Source organism: Marmota monax, unplaced genomic scaffold (genome assembly GCF_021218885.2).
Source record: "Marmota monax isolate L192 unplaced genomic scaffold, Marmota_monax_Labrador192_F-V1.1 WCK01_AAM20220418_F8-fsc01222, whole genome shotgun sequence".
NCBI classification, from domain to species: Eukaryota; Metazoa; Chordata; class Mammalia; order Rodentia; family Sciuridae; genus Marmota; species Marmota monax.
Genome location: NW_026692053.1, coordinates 909 through 22,270, shown reverse-complemented (window position 1 = coordinate 22,270; position 21,362 = coordinate 909). Strand labels below are relative to the sequence as shown.

Genomic DNA, 21,362 nt, shown 5'->3' with positions numbered 1-21,362 from the left:
ATGGCATAAGTAATCAAGCATTCTGCACAGTGTCCTGGTGAAAACCATACAATCGGCAATAGTGTGCTCAAGTTTCAGCCATGAATATGAACTACACAACAAGACATATTAAAAAGATAATTCAAAGACTAATTGCATTAAAGTAACTCAACAGGGTCTTAAATTTCCTTAATGCTTAAGAACATGTGTAAAGGACAAAACAAAAATAAAAATGGTAGTAATATTTAAAAAAAAATAGGTGTGGGAAAAACAGTAGGTGTTGAAAGACCTAAAGATTGCTTATAGAATTCAAGAGATGCCATTTACACTTTTTAAAAGTTAAGAGTCTCATAATCAAGTGTGCAGGAAAAGTCACACTGAGATTTATGGTAAGTTAAGTGAATTAAAGTGCACATAACAAATACATAAGGTGGCAAAAACGGAGGTAATACAGAACTTAAAAACTTTAGTGGTGGATATTTTGCAACAGTTATACCTTGAAAAGACTTATAATCTAACTTCCCAGAAGGGTAAAGAAAAAGAAAGAACTTAAACACTGACCATATACTCTGTTAAACACACACACACACACACACACACACACCAAAAAACAAAAGTCAGGAACAAAACAAAATCATCCTGCCACTAATCTCCAGCATTATCTTCAGAATGCAGTCTCTCTACCTTCTACAAAAGAACAGGAAAATGGCTATAAACAGAGTCCAGCAGGTTCTGGCTGGCTTCTTGGATCTTGACTCCAATAATCTCAAATAGCCTATCTAGTTTGTCCTCAGTTTGGGAAATCTCTTCAATCCCCCGCAGCTCCTCAGAGTTCAGAATGTGCAGCATGTCATCAAAGATAGGCCACAAAATAGAGGGGTCCGGGAGTACCTGCTGCAGCACTGTGTCCTTCTTTTCTTTAGTAATAAAGGAGCCGGTCCTGCTCAATGCCAAGGATCCGCTGGATGTGGAGTCACAGGGGAAAAGGGGCTCACACTCATCCATGAAGAAGCCCTTGTTCTTGTCCACCGGGGAGGGCTCCACAGTCAGGAGAGTGGAATTCTCAAGTTTCACGTTAGGATTGGGGATGGGGCTTGTTGGGAGGGCCAGTTTGTCAGTTTCCAGCTGGGTGGTGTCTTCCATCAGCCCGAGATCTTTTCCAGGACATCATTGCACCGGTGCTGACGCAGGGCGCTAATTAACTGCACAAGGCTGGCCTCAGGGCCCCGGATGGTCCAGTGCGCAGAGCCACGTACGCCCGTTTGTGATCCACTGTATACTCTTTGGAGAAAGCAGCCACCTCCCTCTCGCTGGCATTGCAAGGAAACTGATAGATATCCTTCCACTGGCTTCTCAATTGGGCTGCTACAAGCTTCAGGATGCCACTACCATGGCCACTGCAGTAGTAGATCCACTTCTCTGGGTTCTGAGTTTGAGTCATGGATTTCTTCAGCGCTGCTTTTTCCACAATGGCGCTGGGATCCTGCCGGGGTCCCTTTTTCAGAGTCCTGGAGCTTTTCTGGATATTGCACACTACGATCACCACAAGCACCAGCAGCAGGAAAAGCACAACCATCCAGGGCAAGTGTTCATTGATGTCAAAATGCTTAGCAGGTTCTGTCTAGGATGGGCCCTCTTGGGGCCCTTGATGGGCGTGCTGGACTTCTCGCCCCCCAGTGGCCTCCATAGATGGCAGCAGCTTCAGGATGTGTTGGTGGTGGGGGCCTTGCTGGTGGCTGACTATCTGAAGCTTGGGAGGGTTTTGTACATGCCTTCCTCCCCACTGGCTGAGCTTGTGTTGTCAGGGACTGTCCCTTCTTGGATGCTACTCAGTACCTTTGGTCTAACAGAGGCAGAAGAGTTGGATTCTGTTGAGGTCATGCTTTTGGAAACAGAAGTGGAGGAAGGGACTTCATGGGATTCCATGTACTCAAGGCATGAAAAGATGGCTTGCCAGGGGAAGGCGGGGGCGTGCTGGAGGCCAGGTGCGAGACACAGACGTTGTCTGTTTCCTTGGTCGCAGGCTTCATCACCATCAGGTTTTGACTCAATCTGTGTATGCCTTGCATTTCATCACACTAGAAGCACATCAGAGAAGGTACCCCGAGCGCACTGCTTATACCGGACATTCTCGTTCTCTGTCCCTTTCTTGTGCACACCCCAGCCCACAGGACACACTGTATGGGGGGGCACAGGTACCATTAGACTTGAACGTGCCAGGTGGGCAAGTGTATTCTGGGCCAGTCAAGGCAGCACAAGGTAATTGCTCGACCATTGGCCGTGGGCATGGCTGACTACAGTCATAGCATCTCTCTATGCCATTTTCATGCCTGGTAAAGGTCCCTGAAGGACAACTGCTGCAAACTCGCAGGCTTGTGTTGGGTACAATGCTCAGAGACATAGGTTCCTACTGGACACTTGTCACAGCTTAGCACCTGGCCAGTGGCATGGTCAACATGGGGGTATGTGCCAGTGAGATTTGGGGCCTTCGGTTCTGGCTGAGCCATGGTGGTGGTGCTAAGGAATCTAAGCAGGAGAAAGGAGCCAGTGGATCATCCTGGCTCCAATTCTGCAGGCGATGCAGTTGCAATAGGCGAGGGTGGTGCTGCTGCTCGCAGAGGTCCCCAAGGCTGGCTGGGGGATACTCACAGGGATGCCCGGGGCGTGGTTTGTGGCTCCATGGTAGCTGCAATCGGTGGATGCTATTGCCCAGCGCCATATCCACCGCCGCCTCCCGGGTCGGGAGCCCATCTACCTCCAACACCTCTTGTGCACTGCGGCAGCCAGGCAGAGGAGGAAGGTGGCAAGGGAGGCACTCAGCACCTGCCAAGTGGCGCTGCCACCCGGGCTGGGAGAAACAGCCTGGGCTGCAGCCTGGGCCTCCAGGCGCTCTCCTCAGACAGCGGCTGAGGAGAACCAGGGAGGAGGGCTGGCCCAGAGAGAGAGAAGGGACAACTTCCCATAGCAAAGCCTCCAGCCACTGCGAAACACCCTCCTCCACTGCCCAGACCCGCAGGCGAGGGACTGTCCTTTCTTCTTTAAGTTAATTATTTCTGGTATTTTGTCACTTTGACAGGAAGCTAATTAATGCAATATCTTTATAATCACTTTAGAATTAAGGTTCTGTCTTACTTTCTTAATCTTCAATAGCATCAATACTATTCTTGGTTGTTTGCTCTTATTATCTTATATACTTTCATAAATTCTATATAAATTTTAGAACCAGCCTGTTTAGTTACATACACATAAGCATACACACACATATACTCCCTTTTTGGATTTTGATTACAATTTGTTAAATGTGTAGATTGATTTGCTGGTGAATTGGCAAATTTATAATATTAAATTTTCTCTCATGAACATTACATCTTCATTTATTTAGATCTTTTTTTTTAACATGTGCACTATTTATTGTAAAAGAAAAAAGCAATGACAATGCCAGGGGATGAGTGGCTACCATCCTCCTAGCACACAACAGCACAGTCGCAGGTGTGTCAGACGCTTGAGTTCTGGAGACATGGGGGTGCACCAGGGACAGCCGAGGCCAAACCACTTTCTAGATGTTCACCGGATCTTATACTTGTCCCACTTCTTTTCAGGGTCATAGGGCTCCCAGCGGCTGGCAGGGAAGATGTGCTTGTTCTTCTCATACCATCTCCTCAGCACCACCTTTCCTGCATGAGACTCATACTTCTCCACAGTGGCATCGCTGAGTAGCTGCCATCATCATGAACATCAAAGTTAAAGAGTGGCCAACTCTTCCCACGTGCCTTGGTAATGATGAAGTCACAGAAACTGTGATGATGGGGAATGATTAAGTCCTCCTTGATGTACATGAGCTGCCCCACCCCTGCTGACCTGAGCTCACTGAAGTCTTCACGCAGGATCTCAAGTGCCTTCTGGAGGAACTGCTGCATGGTATTGCCCTTTTTCATTTTGACTGTCTGCTGGTGTCCAGAGCCAGCCCAGTAACTGAAGGTGATTTCAATCTCTTCAATCTTACTCTTCTCCTGCTCGGCTTCCCACTCCTGCCGCAGCTCTTCCCAGAGAAGATTTTCCTCCTCCCCCCTGTCTTGGTCAGGCAAGAAGCTGGTGTCCACATCTGGGTTCTTCCACATTTTCCTTCTCTTTGTGGTGATCTCTTTCCTTTACAGCTCCTCCTCATGCATGGACACCTCCTCCTCCTCTTCGCCTCCCTCCTCTTCTTCCTCCAAGGTGAAGGGCAGGCTACAGAGCTTCCTCTTGGCCTCCTTCTTGCACTCTTTTCTCGCAGCTTCTCCAGCTTTAGCTGCAGCTCCTTTGACTGCTCCTTCTTGGCCAGCTGCTTCTCCTGCTCATTCACCAGTGCTTCCTGTTTCACTTTCATGTCATTCAGGGTCAAAAGACCCATGGTGCTGAACTTGAGCTCTGCCTCCACAGCATCATAGTGTGCAGAGAACTTCTTGTCAATGTTGGATTTCATTATGTTCTTCTCTGCAACCCACTGCTTCCTCTGCTCCATCTGCTCCTGCTCCTCTTCCCATTTCCTCATCAGATTTTTGGCACATCCTGCCTCGCTTGGGGTGCCCTTGTACTGAGCCATGGTGGTGTCGGCAACAACTGTGACAGCAGCCCTGCTAAATCCTAGATTTTTTTTTTTAACAGAAGGGATCAATACTGAAAAATGTCCATTGGGAGATTTCTCAGTGAAAGCAGTTTCAGCAGTGTGACAAAGGACTACATCAGACTGCAGAGGGCTATTGAAAGAAAGGGAGGTGAGGAGGTGAGGTGTGTTTTTGTGGTTTATTGATTTAGGAATATGAGATAAAGAAAGAGAACAATTGAGCAAGTCTAAATGTTATTTATTTTTTTGAGGATAGGTGAGCTTTGAGGAAGAATATCTGTCAGAGAAGGACATGTTGCATGTGATGTAGAGAGAGAGGAGGTGGCTTATAGCCAACTGGGAGGGGTTAGAACCAACAGCTCAAGATGTGTGTGTGTGTGTGTGTGTGTGTGTGTGTGTGTGTGTTGAGGTGGAAACTAGAGTTTACACATGGTAAATAGAGAAGACCTTGAAGGTGACATTTGAGTAGATCTGAAGGAGGTGACATGGAAGACTTGATGAATCCTGTGGGGGAGCTATCCAGACAAAGGAAATAGGAAGAGGTAGGGGCTGAAGGGGGTTTGGAATAGAGTGAATGAGAAAGAGGATGATAGGAGTGTGTGATTGAAGAAGTAACAGGCCAGATCACATGAGGTCTTGCAGGAAATTTTGAGGACTTGGACTTCTACTGATATATTATTGGATGGTTTTAAACAAGTGTGTGACATGATCTAACTTAAGTTGTAACATCCTCACTCTGGCTGGTGTATTAAGAGTAGCTAGGGTAAGGATGAAATCAAGGAGAGCAATTAGGACAGTTTTACATAACAGACAAAATTTGAGGGTGGCTTGTACTAGGATGGAAGAAGTAAGGACTGTTTGGATTATTGATATATTTTGAAATGGTGACAGGATTTACTTCTGGGTCATGTGTGTGATACAAAAGAGGGTAGTCAGGAATTTTGATATGAGCACTTAGAAGACTGGGGTTGCCATGTAGTGGGATGGACAAGATTGTGAGAGAAGCAGGGTTAGGATAGAGTGAATATCAGAATCTAGTTTTGTTTTTGTTAAGTTTCAGATGCTAATCTGACATCTAAGTAAAAATGTCAAGTAGGCAACTTGAACTAGTAATCTGGAGTTCAAAGGAACACCCTAGCTAGAGATTTGTGAGTTGTTACTTTCAGAAAGTCTTTAAAGCCATGAGACTGGAGAGATGACCAGGGAGAGAATACAATATACTGAGTCCTAATATTTTCCAATGTTAAGAGGCAGGGGAGATGGGCAGAATCAGTCAAAGTGACCCGGAAGGAGCAACTAGAGATAAAAGGGGAAACCAGTAGAATACTGTGTTCTGGAAGCCAAATACTGATGACAGTTTTGGAGGAGATAGTTTTCTCTGTCAAATGACTCTGATAAGCTAAGACAAGGACAGGGGATAGACCACTGGATTTAGCCCTGTGGAAGCCATTCGTGGAGTAATGGTGGTGAGAACTTAGTGGGTTCAAAAATGGCAAGGAGAGATTAGAGACAAGGGAGGTAACTGTTGATGAAGTGTTGCTGCAAGGACAGAGACAGAAACAGAGTGATAGTGGGGAAGGTGGGGACAAGAGTCTTTTTGTTTTTATTTATTTATGATGAAACTGCTTGAGCACTCATGTTTTTGGAAGAATTGGGATGACTTGGCCTGAGAATGAGTATTAGGCTTGAAGAGATGCTTGAGGATTAGCAATAATCCCTGAAAAAAATGAGGATTTAAATGTTGGCTGAGACAAAAATTTAAAACCAAAATTAGTAAAGCAATGTATCTCACTTTCTTTCTTCAAATTCTTAATTTCATTTAGTTATTTGAGAAATTCTTTGATGGGAATTTTTTTTTTGTACTGAGGTACTGAGGATTGAACTCAGGGGTGCTTAACCATTGAACTATATTTCCAGCCATTTTTTATGTTTTATTTAGCGACAGGGTCTCTCTGAGGCTGGCTTTGAACTAGTGATCCTCCTGCCTCAGTATTCCAATCCACTGGGATTATAGGCTTCTGCCACTGTGCCTCACTCTAATGGCAATTTTTAAAATTCTTGAAATGGGCTTGAACAGTATCATCTCAATGGGAATTATAATTCCATGGCTATTTAGATTTCTTTTGATATTTTGGATATTAGATATTTAGATCCATAAAAATGGAAATTGTCTTTTAAGATCTGCAACAACAAAGGGTATTTGTCAGCATGACTCCATTGCTAGAGAGATTAGCAATGAAAAGAAGTTACAAAATGAGGTTTTAAGCAGAAAGAAGGAGAAATGTTGAAGAAGAAGCACTGGCAGATTGGGATGTAATAATACAGACTTACATTTCTGCAGTTCTTTATATTTTATGGTGACAATGTATATATCATCTCATTTAATACTTTGAATAGTTCCTTATTGTAGGAATTACCCCCATATAAATTGGAGTTCAGGGCTGTTAGGTGACCTCCCATATCACAAAAGTAACAATGGACACAGCTCTACTATAATCCAGATGTTCTGACTTGATGTCATTGTTGATGTTTTTGAAATTTATGAATCACAATTTCTATTTGAGCATATTCTTTTTTTAAAAAAATGTACAGTGTGGATCTTGATGGGTCAATGACAGTGGATTGGGATGAATGGAAGAAGAATTCCCTATTGAAATCTCTCAGAAATGTTGAGGAAATTGTTCATTACTGAAATCATTTTACTGTAAGTAGTCTCTTTTTACTATTTGTTTATTTTATGTCATGGGTCATGGGCATAAAAATGTAACACAGTCTGTAAAATTATATGTCAATGTGATCTGTGCCTTAGGTCATTGTGGGGATTAAAGAAGTTAAAAAATGAAAAGCATTTAGAATAACAATTTTTTTTTGTTATTAAAAAAATTTGTTATTAAAAAAATTGTCATGTTAAGCACCATACATTTTTAGCTGTGATGATTAACAGTAGAAAATAAAGGACTTTAACTGAAACTGATATTTCAAAGCTGTGATGTCTGTTGTTTCTTTGTGAAATCTATGTTTCTTTCTTCAATACTTGAACTTTCTCTTAACATTCTGTGTTATGGCTGGGTGCTGTGGTGTACCTGTAATTGAGAGACTGAGGCAGGGGAAGCACAAGTTCTAGAACAGCCTGGGATTACAGGTGTGTGCCACTGCACCTGGCTTTTCATTTATCTTAACAATCATACAAAGAAGGAATTAGTATTGTTTCTACTTCACATTTAAGGAAACTGAGGCCCAGAGAAATTGTTCAGTTAGGATTAGGGAAGTCTGGATTTGATTCCATCTAATTCCTGGGCCCAGGTTCTTAATCAAAATCTATGTGAACAATCTTCTTGCCCCTCAAAAATTCCAAGTTATGACACATGTATAGCAGAACTTATTTTCTGCTTTGGGTACTACGTGGAAATGATCAGACTTCACCACTTCTACCACAGGTCAAGATTTAAAAGAAAACTCTTTTAAATATGTATTATATATTTCATATTTATTTTGTTAAACTATAGTCTGACTGAAGATAACATAGCAATTCACTAAATCTTGAACTCTAAAGAGACTCTGACATTATTGTCAATTAAATAGCTACTACCTCACTAGGAGTTTGTTTGAATAGAGTTTTGCCATAGCTAAAAATATTTATGACAATTTGAAAGATTATTTTTTGTATTCAATCTTAGACAAATAATTTTCAATTGAAAATGCAATATATTTAAAAATTGATAAAGATTATCCTAAACATGATAATATAGTTGTTATTAATTTATAATTGACAATATAATGAGTTATTTAAAATTATACTGGTTGGTAGAGCACAAAATTTAGGAAAGATATGTACACCATTCCTTAGATCTTATGAGGAGATAAAACTTTCATTTGAGACCATCTAGTTGCTATTTATTTTGTTTTAATAGGGAACTGATATAGGTGAAAGATGGACTTTTCAGGATATCATTGATGAGGAAAGAAAACCTGGCCAGTTGTGGAAATACCTGTTGGCTGAGGGCCTAGCTGGTACCTGTGCTGGAACATGCACAGGACAAATGAAATGTCTAAACATCCTAATGCAGGTGTGTTGCATGGCTCATGTGTATGTTTTTGAGTAACATGAATAATATGTGATGCTTCTCATAGAGAAGATTTTAGACAGGTCAATACTATTTTTTTATACTCTCATGTGCAAACTATTGCCAGTTATCTGGATTCATTTATTCAGTAGCTGCCAGGTGTTGAACTCATCTTCAGGTTACAAAAACCTAATAATATACTGGTTTTTTTTTGCATGCACAATTTTTATGAATAGAGGTTGATATGTAAACAAATCATTGAACACAGTCTAATAATCTAGCACTAGTGTTCTAGGGAGGGGCAAAATTAGAAAATCTCCCCTTTTTTTGAAGGTGGGTGATGGACCTACACCATCCTTTGATTCATGGAGAGAATCAAAAATTGTGACATGAAGAGACAGAGGCTGGTCCAGGAGTTAAACTAACTCTTTGTTCTCTCCCAGGAACCTGTAATTGGTTGTGGTCCCTTTGAAGTAGGTCATGCCTTAAATTGATTGCCTGTGCCTTGAGGCCTACTTTCTATGGATCTGGTGATATAGCGGTGACAGGGGGTGAGGAGGGTTTCCACTCTTTCCATTATTGTACTTAAGGCAGAAATTATGGGCTTCTAGCAACAACCACTACCTACTTTTACCTTTTTGAGCCACTGAGGAACACATTTCTCTCCAATTTTTACAGAAATAGAGATGAAGCAAGTGTGCTTGGTTGCAGATATTCTGAATTCGAAGTAGGGGAAAGGGGCTCAAGTCTTATTTTTTTTTACTGTGCATATTTTGTCACCTGTATTCAGTCCTATAACGCACTGAATGAGAGAAGAGGGTGATTGATTTATAATGGGAATTGGCTCATGTGATTATAGAGGCTAAGAAGTTCTGTGATGTACTGTCTGCAAACTGGAGAACCAGGAGACCTGCTAGTGTCCAAATCCACAGGCCTGAGGACCATGGTTCAACTCTCAGTCTATGACCAAAGACTGGAGAATTGGGCTGAGGGATGAGTCTACTGGTCTAAGTCTCTGAGTCCTGAGTGTCTGAGAGCATGAAGACAAAGGTGTCCCAGCTCAAGAAGATAGAACGAATTTGCTTTCCTCTACCTTCATGTTCTATGATGACACTCAAATTGTTGGATGATGCCCATCTAAGGTGGTGAGAGTAGATCTTCTTTACTCAATCTATGAATTCAAATGCTAATCTCTTCTAGAAATACCCACTTAGCCCAGTCAAGTTGGAACATAAAAATAAACATCACAATCTCTATGCATTTTAGTTTTCACAATCTCTATGCATTTTAGTTTTTCCTAAGTATTTTTTATTACAATGTCATTTTACTCAACATTTGTGGAAATTTCCTCAATCATATTTTTAACCCTTTTGTGAAACTTATTATTGTAGCAATCAAACTTTTCATTTCCAAGAGCTCTTTTTATCACTTTGATTGTTCCTATTTTGTGTTGTTTTTTTTTTTTGTTGGTACTGGCCATTGAACTCAAGGGTGCTTTACCAGTGAACCACATCCCTAGACTTTTTAATTCAATTTTTAAAAAATTGAGACAGGGTCTCGGTAAGTTTCTTAGGATCTCCCTAAGTTGCTGTGGGGGCTGAATTTTTGAACTTGCATTCCTCCTGCTTTAGCCTCCTGACCTTCTGGGATTACAGGTGCGTGCCACCACATCTGGCTTTTATAGTATCTTTCTTTTCTTCTTTTTTTTTAACTGAGAGGGATTTTTGCTATGTTGTTCAGGTTGGTCTTGAACTGAGCTTAAATATTCCTCCTGCCTTCACCTCCCAAGTGTTGGGATTATAGGATTATGGATTCTAGTGTATCACTAGTATCTGTTTCTTATTTGGCATTTTTTCTTGATTCATTAACATCTCAATTCTTTAAGGTATACTAGAGGTCACTTTATATTGTTGTGTTTTAATTAATTGTAGTTTCCCAAATTGTAATTATTTTTTCTGGAATTAGTAATTCTGTTTACCTCAGTTTTTTTTATGTTGCAATCCCCCTCTTCCCTAGATAAACAATAATTCTTTGTCATGCTTTCATAGTTAATAATGAAGCACTGGATATTTTAGGAAGCTGGTATGGATTTTCTAGAGTATAGATATGTTTTTCCCACAAAAGTTTTATATATATATAAAAGAAGTATACACATCCCATGTTTTGGTCAGCTTTTTTTTTTTTCTGCTGTGACCAAAAGACCTGAAAAGAACAATTTTAGAGGAGGAAAAATTTACATGGAGTTCATGGTTTCAGAGGTCTTAGTCCATTCACAGCAAGTTCCATAGCTCTGTGCCCAAGGTGAGGCAGAACATCATGGCAAAAGGGTGCAGGAAAGCAGCTCAGGACAGGGCACCAAGAGGCACAGAAAGAGCTCTGCTCACCAAGGACTGCCGCAGTCTGGCTGGGCACAAATCACAAGCCACTGAAGCAGGAACAAACTTTATTTCTGAACTCCACCAGCACACTCCACACATGCACCCCAGGAATTCTCCTGAATGCCACTTGGCTCGTCCAGCAACCCGCAGCTGGAAATATCCCTCCTCCGGCACTTCCCCAACCAAGGGGAACTCTCAGGGAATCCCCACGAGAGCTCAACTGGAACTCAACGGGAACTCCTCGAGAACTCGCTGGCGTCACCTCTCAACCACTACTTCTGGCAAAAATGCTATGCGTCATCCCGACTCAGCTGTGGCCCTCAACATCTCCCCCTTCTGTTTAATTAAACAACAAGCAATGTGGCTTAGGGACCGAGCCTGTTAGGCTGTCCAATACTATACATGGTCCTTACCCGTCATCAGATGAGCTGACCTCTAGGTGTCAGCCTCCTGTCTTAGGTTGGTACCACTGCAATTGGGTCATACCCGTCACTGACTACCGGTCCAGCCTACAGCCATACTTGTGGATAGGCCTTTGCACCAGTGGGGGGATGAGGTTCTTTGCCTCACCTCTGTTGGCCCCCAAATTTGGCCTTGGTGCCAGTGGGGGGGTGAGGTACTTTGCCTCACCTCTGTTGGCCCCCAAATTTTAGACCATCACTAGTAGAAGGGAGGAGGATGCAAAATGCCACTACACTAAGCCAATTGAGGGCTCCTTTGAAAAATTGTACCACCAGTGACACCATCAGCAAAAATACTCTAGCACTACCACAATTCGCTGCACTAACAGATACTTCACAATGCATACAAGTGATACATAGTCCAGGCAAATTCTGCAAGCAGTTCAAAGCAGAGGATTCCATCAATATGTCCATTTCCTCCCAAAGTAAATCGACTTCTTGATTGAGCATCACTTGTTGAGTTATTATTCATTGATGAGTCAGTTTATACAGTTTGTTGTGATAACTATCGAAGAAGCTGTAGTTTGGTTTTATCTTTGTCTTCACCGGCACTGGGTTGAAGATAGGAATTCTGGCAATAATGCTAAAAAAAATTATGTAACATTCCAACAGGCACTAAGAAAACAATTTTTTGAACAATTTACATTATCCTGAACAGAATTATTAAATATAATGAAAAGGAAAGGTGAAAGTAAACAAACAGATCTGTTAACCTCCTTATTTGTTCACATATTAAAACAACTTTCAACAGCTGTTTACCCAATCTAAATTAAACCATTAAAATCACGTGAATAAAAAAATTCGGATCCATTTATTCATGAGCACTCCAAATATGATATATGGACATTCGCACATACAGACATACAACACAAAACAGAAGTGTGCACACATAACATACAATACATAAGACAATAGTAAAGGCCTTGTAGCTTTACTTAGCTGAAATCTCCATTGCAATGTTTAAAAACTCCACAGTCAAAAAATAAAACTGATCAGAAAAACATTAACCTAGGTATGTATGAGCTCAAAAAATAAAATAGCACTTTATGATGTGGGAAAAGGCAATAATAAAATAGATATTGAAAAAATCATCCTGGTTAATCACTGTTGCAGATGTAAGAATAGCCAAGCTGGAGCTCTGGATATCAGCTGTTGTGGATTTGAGTCAAATCATCTTTTTTTGGTCTTTAGAAATCGCTTTGGTTAGTCTCTCTGGAATCCAAATTGGCTGCTGTTCTCCCTGTGGAAACACAAAAACAGAACCCCGACTCCAGACAATCACTGGGTCAGGACATTTCCATTGTCCTGTTAGAATATCCTTCCAAAGTACCTTAGGCTTATGTACATTTTTTGGATACATATGCCTTTCAGCAGCACTAAGCCCTGATGAATCCAAATTTTAAAAGTTTTGAGTAAAATGGGTTATTTTAAGTTTATCTTTGGGGGATATATACCCCTTTCCTATTCCCTCTTTTTGTTTTAATAAGTACATTTTAATAGTTTGATGAGCTCTTTCAACTATGCCTTGTCCCTGAGGATTGTATGGAATTCCTGTTATGTGAGTAATGCCAAATGATGAGCAAAATTGTTTAAAGGAGGTGGAAGTATAACCAGGACCATTATCTGTTTTTAACTGTTTTGGAACGCCCACAGTGGCAAAATTTTGTAAGCAATGAGCTATAACATCTTTAGTTTTTTCTCCGGCATGAAGGGAGCCCATCAAAAATCCAGAAGAAGTATCAACTGTAACATGCAAATATTTTAATTTTCCAAATTTTGGCAAGTGTGTGACGTCCATCTGCCAAATATGGTTAGGTATGAATCCTCTAGGATTCACTCCAAGATTAACTTGTGGTAAAAAGGTCACACAATTTTGACATTGTTTTATTATTTGTCTAGCTTGTTCCTTAGTTATTTTAAAATGCTTTTGTAAAGTATTAGCATTGACATGGAACCTTTTATGAAAATTTGTAGCTTCTTCTAGTGTAGAGAAAATATGTATGTCATGTGTAGTTTTATCTGCTAAATCATTGCCCAAACTAAGGGCTCCAGGCAATCCTGTATGTGCCCTGATATGTCCTATAAAAATAGATCTTTTCTGTCCCAGATTTAACTTTGTATAGTGGAAAACAAAGAGAAAACAGTAGAGGAAGGAGAAATCCTACCAGCATCTTCAAGTAATACTATAGCATTAACTATATACTGACTATCAGAAAATAAATTAAATACAGAATCTTTAAACATCACAAAAGCTTGTAAAACTGCATTAAGCTCTACCTTTTGAGCTGATTGTTTGGGTACTAAAAATGTAAAAGTTTGATCAGGGGTAACTACTGCTGCTGTACCATTATTTGACCCATCAGTGAATATATTTGGAGCATTCATGATAGGTGTTTTTCTTGTCATTTTTTGAAAAACTACTGGATGCAAAGACCAAAAAGACAACAAAGGATTAGATGGTAAGTTGTTATCAAATGAAACATTAGATTTACACATGATTATTGCCCAAGTATTTAACTCATTAGCTAACTCATCAATTTGATCCGTAGGATATAGAGTAATAATTTTATTGGGAGAAATTCCAAACACTCCCTTTGCTGCTTTTATTCCTTTGAGTATTAATTGTCCTACAGCCTCAGGATACCTAGTAAGAATAGTGTTAGGAGAATAAGATAAATGTATCCACAATAATGGACCTTCTTGCCAAAATACTCCTGTAGGAATATTTTTTGTTGGTAGTACAATAAATAATAAAGGCAAACTTATATCAATTCTATCCAAATGCATATTTTCCATATATGTTTCAATGATTTTTAATGCCTTTCTTGCTTGAGGTGTTAACATGCGGGGTGAATTTGGATCTGATGGACCTTTTAGGATATCAAATAAAGGTCCCAACTCTCCTGTTGGTATGCCTAGATAAGGCCTTATCCAATTTATGTCTCCTAATAACTTTTGAAAGTCGTTAAGTGATTTGAGTTGATCTACTCGTATTTGAATTTTTGGTGGACGGACCATGGTTGAGGATAATAGCACTCCTAAATAATTAATTGGAAAATTTAATTGTACTTTATCTATTGCTATCTCTAGATTATAATTTTTTAATAAGTTTGTAAGTGTGGCATAACATTCTAGCAATGTGTTTTTATCTTTGTGTGCTAATAATACATCATCCATATAGTGAAATATTTATAGTTCAGGATTTTGATTTCTAAGTGGCTGGATTGCTTTGTTAACATGAATTTGACACATAGTTGGGCTGTTAGCCATCCCTTGAGGGAGTACTTTCCATTCATATCTCTGATCAGTGCAGGGATAGTAAATGTAAAACGTGGACTATCCTCAGGATGAATTGGAATTGAAAACAAACAATCTTTAATATCTATAGCTAAAACATACCAGGTTTTTGGCAAAGCAGACAATTGGGGAATCCCTGATTGAGCAGGTCCCGTAATAACCATCTCAGTATTAATGTCTCTTAAATCTTGCAATAATCTCCATTTACCAGATTTCTTTTTAATGACAAAAATGGGAGTATTATAGGGAGATTCGGAAGGTTGTATATGTCCCTCCGCTAATTGTTGTTTGACCAGGTAATGGGCTGCTTGTATCTTTTCTTTAGTCAGGGGCCACTGAGGAACCCACACTGGTCTTTCTGATTTCCAAGTAATTTTTATTGCCTCAGTGACCCCTTCTGAAAACCCAATCCATGTCTATTTATTCCTTGATCTATTTGAATTGGTGCTGCTATACCTTGTTCTTGTTCTCCTAATATTTTTTCTTTCCTGAAACCTTGTCTAGCCCTAATAGTGGGCGCAGTTGGATTGATGTTATTTGTTAATGTCAAACTTAATTGATCTAGGACATCTCATCCCCATAAATTTATAGGAAGATGGTCCAATACATATGGCTATATAGTTCCTTCACATCCTTCAGAATCCTTCCAATCTAATACCATTGCACTTCTATGGGGATTAGTTGCCACTCCTAGGCCTCGAAGCGTTTGAGTGGCTTGTTGTAACGGCCAATGTTTTGGCCATTCTTGATGAGATATGATGCTAAATTCATGTCCTTGAATATTTAGTTTTAGCATTGGGCAAGAGTCTAAATTTAAAGACAGCATAACCCGATCTACACCTGTGGAGCCTAATCCCCTGGAACCTCTTTCTATACTACTACTGGAAAATTTATCATGTAGGCTGGGTATTATTAATAACTGTGCTATTCTATCTCCTGGTGAAATTACTGATATACCCTTTGGAGAATTAGCTATAATTTTAATTTCACCTTCATAATTGGGATCCATTACCCCAGGACTTATCATAAGTCCTTTTAGAGTAGAAGAACCCATTTCATCCACACGCTCACTAGACCCATGGGTGGCTAGATCCTCTGGACTGTGAAGACTGTAATTTATTTCCATAATTTATTTGGAGACTGAAGCAGCTTTAGCTGTGCCTCTTTGGCTGATAGGTAGTGCTGGAGGCAGGGTCCCTTTTGTCCTGCATCCTGTCCTGCATGGGCTTTGGTGTATACCAGGTGTGGATGCAAGCCCTGTGATCTCCTATTAGTTGCCTGGTTCAGGGATGGCTGTATAAGCAGGCGCTGGGCTGGCCAGTTGTGACCAAAACCCCCTTATGCCTGCCCCACCCAGCCCCTCTGCTTCTTGCCCTCTGATCTACTTTCTCCCCTCCAAAAGGAAGTGGCCTCCATTCCCAGCCCATAATATAGGAGGGGGAGACTAGATGCCCAGAAAGGGAAGGGGATCGCCTTGGTATGAACATGCCCTGCAGGGCTTTGGGGCACTGCACTCCATCTCAGCCCACCATGTACCCTGAGGCCAGTTGCTAAGGGGTGGTTCCTTAGGGCTTTAATGCCCGTTGTTTGCTGATGTTGAATTATGAATTTTGAATTTTACATCAACTTTTATATTGTCCCAGTGTCAGAATTATAATTTATTCATTTCTCTATGTGTCTGTGCCAAGAAAGCTAGGCTCTGGGCCTGCCCCTTTGCCTAGGCAGCCTTGCCAGCCTGTGCTGTGGGAACACATTGTACCTGAGCTGACAGGTACCAATAAAGAGGCTCTATTTTAAAAAAAGTTATTTGTCCTTTTTTGAGGGGATTGCACACGGCGCCTGATTAAATTCCTCATGGTGGTTGGGGTTCTCACAGCCTCCTTACAGCAGCCACAGGGGAACCCTGTGTGGTCCATCTGGCACTTGATACATGCCAAGCTGTAGCTGCAGGTCTCAGGGTCAAAGACCCTATCGCAGTGACAGCCACAGTCCTCATGGGATTGGCGCAGCGCCTGCACTTCCCGCTTCTCCTCATGGTCCATCCTTCCATCCTTCACACACCTGCAGCTCACAGCAGAGCACTCCTCCCCGAGCTGGGTGGGGTTGTAGGAAGTTCACTTCTTCCAACCGGCCGCCTGCCACAGCCACTGCCAAGTCCTCTTCCACAGAGGCATCATTGATGGCATCCACTGTAAGTGGCAGGTCTGCTTCCCCCTCAGGTACTCCAGAGGCCGAAAGCTTCCATCCCAGCATCTCCAGCTTCTCTTTCAAACACTGGAGGAATGTCTCATGCCAGGCCTGGACTTTCCTGTACAAATTCACACAAGAAGTGGCGCAGACGCCATGGCGAGAGGCCATGCCCACAGCACAGCCACCACGGCTGGGCACACTGGTGAAGCCCTGGCACCATGGGAAGTAGAAGACAGTGGTGCCAGTGAAGGCAACATGGCCTGGGCGATGCCGAGGAGCCCACTTCAAAATGGACAGAAGAGTAAAACTTTGGGAGCCACAGAAATCCCGTTCAGGTAGGGGCATCTGACCCCAGGGGCTCTGTTCACCTGAGACTGAAGAGCTTGGGGAGCAGGAGAGACACAGTCAGAGGAGGTGGAGGAGCAGAATGAGGAGTCCTCCTCCTCCAGCTGGTCAAACTTCCTCTTCAGCAGCCCAGTCACAGTTGCAGAGGTGCTCTAGGGGTTGGCGACAGACGGCCTGAATCCCAGCGCCTTTTAACAAATAGCTTTTCAATACCTCTTATTTAAAAATCACTCTTGTGTCTTCTCTTTCTGGACTGTATTTAATTTGTTTTCTTCTGTGCTGTCTTCACTCACATGCTGGATCACATTGTTCTGGGATTGATTTTTCTTCTGTAATGCTCAATGTGTTCAATGTATAGAGCACATTCTCTGTCACTCTCTCAAAGATAAACTGAATATCTTTTTTTTTCCAGATGTGCCCTGGTCTGTTGGTCACAGATTTAGTTAGATTCCATCTTTTTTCCTTTGTTCACACAGACCCTATTGATCACAAGTGATCACACAGACCCTATTGATCATAAGCATCTGTATCGGAGAAAGACTATTGGAAAATAGCCACTTGTTAGCTATTTTCTCATTTTCTTAAAGACCAAGATAGGCATGATGCACCCATGATGGTGACATTTGCACTCTGACAGGCAAATTCTAGGTATCCATTTTTTCTTCAGAGATTGTGACAGCCCACCACCCTCCAGTACACTACAAAAGTTATTTTCATAAGGCCATTTACTGGTATTGTAGCCTCTGTACCATCCTCTAGTTTATATAGCAGTCACATCTATGGCATGTTGGGCAGTGTCCCAAATATAACATGTCCTTGGAAACTGCAGGATTAAACAAAATATACATGATTCCTAGGGTGTCTGATCACCAGAATAGAATAGCAAGGCTTCCCCTACAGGTGCAATGTGCAACACTTTTTAGACCTGTAACTCTCAAAGTTCTTAAAATTGTATTGTGATTCTTCAGAGTTCTTCTTTTCCTTTCAAAGGCCCAGAGTGTAGAAACAAAGAATGTGAAGATGGTGAGCCATTTAATAGAGATGGTGAAAAAGGATGGTGCCATTTCTTTGTGGAGAGGAAATAGTATGAAGTTCTCAAGATTGTTCCTGAGACAGTTGTTAAGGTCTTGTCATCCGAACAGGTAAAGCCATATGCCCCAGACATTCATTAACAAAGAAAAGTGATAACATTGTATTTTATAAAGAATCATCTCATATTATTACAAAAGAAAGGGAAAGTTGTTAACGGCTATATGGTAATATTATTATAATGTCATTATTATAACATTGTTATTTTATTTTGTAAAAATTTATTCTAATTAGTTATACATGACAGTAGAATGCATTTGGACACACTGTACACAAACGGAGCACTTCACATTCCTGTGGCTGTATATGGTGCATCGTCACACTGCTAGTGTAATCATACATGTATATAGGGTAATAATGTCTCATTCCACCATCCTTCCCACCTCCAAACTCCCTACCCTCCCCTCCTCTCACACCACTCTACACAATCCAAAGTTCCTTCATTCTTCCTTTCACCCCCCCCCCCAGCCCCCATTATGGATCAGCATCTGCTTATCGGAGAAACATTTTGGCCTTTGTTTTTTGGGGGGTTATTTTCTTATAATACTTTTTTTAATGATCTTCTTTTTGGTCAGTATTTACTGAATGTAAGTTTAGATAATTCGAGACATTACAGAGAAACTTCCCAAGAGTATACTAAAGTTCACTGAACTCTGCAGGAATATCAGTGAATCAAGGAAGATAAAATGAAGTAGTGGACAGAGTAAAAACTTTAGAGACAACAGATTTGTATTTTAATTTTAGCTTGGCATGTTCTAACTATGTGCCCTTGGAAAAGTTTCCATATCTTGAACTTCAGTTGTCTCATCCACAAAATGGGGAAACTCTCTGTGAAGTGGCCTGACATATAGGAAGCACTCAGTAAATGGTGGTCCTAGTATTACATTCAGCATAGTACAGGATACTGTCTGAGGAGGATACAGAGGGACCCAAACTTGTTGAGGGAAGGCTTCTTTGAGGAGGTTATGTTTACATGAAAAGCCAAAGAATAAGTGGAAAATTTCATCAAAACTCAGAAAATAGAATGTTCCAGGCAGAGAGGGCAACATGTCCAAAGCTCTGAAGGTAGAAAAATAAAAAAAAAATAAGTTATGTTTGAGGTACTGAAAAAAGCACAGTGTGGCTAGAGTGGAGAGAGTGGTTAAAAATGACATTGAAGAGGTGGGCAGGCAAAGTAGGGAAGGGGCAAGGTGTATGCAAAAAGGTAAATTAGGGTGGTATGAAGGAGCTCAGGAGAGAGATGACAGTGAGGCCAGTGGAAAAGACCAGTGGAAAGATCAAAGATATTTAGGAAATAGTGTAAATAAGGCTTATCTATATTATGCAATTTTTTGTGGAATATAAGTTAGGGAGGGAAATTTCTAGTTTGTTCATTGGCGACTGTTTGTTTATTGTAATAAGGAAGATCTCGGAAGACACTTCACCCCACAGGGCACCATTCACAGTATATGTACTTTTAATTTTTACTATCACTTAGAAAGATCACAATATCCACCTATCTATCTATCTATCTTGGTGAAAGTGAGGGATTTGGTATCCAATTTGGAGCCTGTGGAGCTTGAGGTACCTTTATCAGTGAGAAATATTCCAGTTACAGAAAGTGGCTTACATCATAAAGGAATTAATTTTCTGGTATTATTGGAAAGCACCTAAATGGGGTAGACTTTTGATGAGACTTGGTTAAGGACTTCAAGAGTATCACCAAAGACTCCATTGCCTCCTCTCTTCTGTCTGTCATGGACTGTCTTATCCCCCAAATTTCTCCCCTTTGTGGTTGAAAAATGTCACCAGGAAGCTTCCAGGAGTTCATGTGTCCTTCTTCATGTGTAACAGGAGAGCTGACTCCTTGTAGTTCTCCAGGAAGTCTTTCCTTTTTCTTTTTCCTTTCTGAGTGCTGGGGTTGGAACCCAGGGCTTTGAGCAGGCTAGGCAGGCACTTTACCACTGAGCCCCACCCATGTACCTTCTGAAGACTTTTAAGAAATGGCCCACCTAAATTTCCTTGGGTCTTAATGGTCCAGATTATGTCAGATGTCCATCCTTGAACTAATCACTATGTCTGAATGATAGGATGCACTGATTGTCTTGGAACAAGAAGTTAAAATAAAGACCCCAGAGTCCAAGGAAGTATTCTGCTGAAATTTCATTTGGAAAGGAAAAATTGATCATTAAAGGTTTAAAAATAATTACCACTTCTTCAGTTTTTATGCGGTAAGCACTTACACATAAAGTATTATTGCAATATATCTTCTACTTTTTTTACAGTTTCAGAAAATAGGAACTGTTAGTGTACTAGTGACCAGGATAGTGAAGACATTTGCCTTCATTTTCCAGGTGAAGAAACTGAATTACAGAAATGTTAAGTGACTTGCCAGGTGTGGTGGTGCGCACCTATAATCCCAGCTACTTGGGAGAATGAGGTAGGAGGATCATGAGTTCAGGGCCATCCTGAGCAACTTAGGTAAGATCCTGCCTCAAAATAAAAATTAAAAATGAGTGGGTAAATAGCTTAGTATAGAGTGCCTCTGGGTTATATCCCCAGGAAATTAGAAAGAGGGGGAGGAGGAGGAGGAGGAGGAAAGAAAAGTTAGGTAACTTGTCCTTGATCACTAAGTGAGCAAGCCACAAATGAAAACTGTTTTATTTATCATATTATGGTGAAGCCAGACTTTTTAAATGAAATGATTTCTTGCCTCAACTGGCAGGTGATTCTGGAGTTTTTCTACCTCTGCCCATACGTTGCAGGCCTATGCAGCTGAGAAGTGTTGCAACTCTTAATGGTGGGCTGGTACTCCAGGGTTTCAGCAGACCCCCAGCAACTCACCATCAATTTCTCCTTCTTTCAGGGTTCTTGTCTCCTGAATTCAAAGAATGAAATCCACAGACCAGGATGACTGCCTGTAAGAATAGGATTTATTAAAGAATAGAAACAGGAACAGAATTCTGGCAATATAAGA

General features: G+C 41.0%; 2 pseudogenes; both read right to left on the bottom strand.

Annotated features, from left to right (window-relative positions):
• Nucleotides 1–666: 666 nt before the first annotated feature.
• LOC124099358 (tumor necrosis factor receptor superfamily member 21-like) lies at nucleotides 667–2,730 on the bottom strand (annotated as a pseudogene).
• Nucleotides 2,731–3,511: 781 nt separating this feature from the next.
• LOC124099348 (protein FAM50A-like) lies at nucleotides 3,512–4,561 on the bottom strand (annotated as a pseudogene).
• Between the last annotated feature and the right edge of the window lie 16,801 nt (nucleotides 4,562–21,362).